Raw genomic sequence first — 1764 nt, 5'->3', positions numbered from 1 at the left:
CTTTACACAGTGCTTGCACCATTTTACACTTCTACCAACAATGAATAAGGGTTCCAGTTTCTCCACAACCTTGCCAGCATTTCCTGCTTGCTGTTCTGTTAAATTTTGTTATTCTTACTGAGGTGAGATGACATGTCATAGTTGTTTTGATTTGCATCTTTCTTAGAGTTAGGGATTTTGATCATTTCTTCATGTGCTTATTGGCCATCTGAATGTATTCTTTGGTCAAGCGTCTGTTCATATCCAGTGCCCATTTTTCAATTGGATTATTTACCTTTATCTTGCTGTGGCTTTTAATGACTAAGATAGAAATGATACCCTATTTTACTTGATTAAGTAAAAATAGCTAACATGTTAAAAAGAACTAACATGCTTGGCTGTTAGCTGAAAAGTTACAAGTTAAAATCCATTCAGGAGTCTCTATGTCCAGAAAAGTCAGCTCTTCAAAAAATCTTATAGACCTTTCCTTACCTAGAACATAAGAAAGCAAGTGTAAGCAAAGAGTCAAAGAAGGAATTAGTCAGAGGACTAATTGTCTACATGAAACATGGTCTTGTATGCCTAAAATCTGATTTAGATGGTAGTCACATACCACCAGGGACCGTTTTGACCAAGGTCACAATAAAAGATCCCGGAAAGAATAGGAGAAAAAGCCAAAATACAACACGCTTTTTTTAAAAGGGCTTGATTCACTGTACTTATAAAGATAAAAAGAAACTTCATACTATTGCTCTAAGTTAACTTTTTAACTTGAAACTTAACCCATACTGGGAGACCACTTTCATCCTAGTGATGGTGTTTTATGGCTTCAAATTGACTCTAACTCATAATGACCCTATGTATATCTCTGAAGCGTGTTCTATTCTGAGTCAATTGGATTGTCTCTGATACACCTACCCCCACTACCCAAGTCACTGAGTCACTATCTCACCCAGAGACTTCCTCTCTTGTATGTCCCTCCACTCTTCCAAGCATGATGTCCCGCTACAAGAACTGGTCCCTCCTTGTAACTTGCTCAAAATATGTCAGTTTCAAAATCTTTGCTTCCAAGGAACAACCTGGTCTCACCATTTCCAGAACGAACCTGTTTGTTTTCTTAGCAGTTCATTGTATATCAAATACTTTTCTCCAGCACCACAAGTCAAAGGCATCAATTCTTTTTATATTATCCTTAGTGATTGTCCGGTTCTCCGATATATAACAAGTAATCGTAAAGACCATGGTCTGGATCAGGTACACCTTAATCTCTAGACTGACATCATTGCTCTTCAGTAATCTAGAAAAGTCACTGATAGCAAGATTTCTCAATGAAATTTGTCTTTGATTTCCTGGCTGCTGGTACCAAAAATATTGACCATGGAGCCAAGCAAGCTGAAGCTGTTACCAATCTCAATCTCTTCAGCATCTATCATGAAGCTGCCAATATGCCCAGTTTTGAGAATCTTTGTTGTTGTGTTGTAGGTTTGTTTTTGTTTTGTTGTTGTTGTAGTTTTATATATTGAGTTTCAACCCAAATTAAAGGCTGTAGTCCTTGCCTTTCTGTGGCAAATGCCTCTGGTCATTCTCAGTTTCAGCAAGCAGGATGATGACATCTTCATAACATGGATTTTGAAAAATCTTCCTTCAATCCTGAGTCCACATTTCTCCTCAGAGAGCCCTGCCTCCCAAATTATCTGTTCTGTATATAGATTTAACAGATTATCCGGGAGGCTGGGCTCTCTGACGAGAAATGTGGGGTCAAGATTGGTGGACGATTTATCAACA

The sequence above is a fragment of the Elephantulus edwardii genome, unplaced genomic scaffold (genome assembly GCF_000299155.1).
Source record: "Elephantulus edwardii isolate Elephantulus edwardi_28Jun2011 unplaced genomic scaffold, EleEdw1.0 scaffold00069, whole genome shotgun sequence".
Lineage (NCBI taxonomy): Eukaryota > Metazoa > Chordata > Mammalia > Macroscelidea > Macroscelididae > Elephantulus > Elephantulus edwardii.
Note: the sequence above shows the minus strand (reverse complement) of the source record.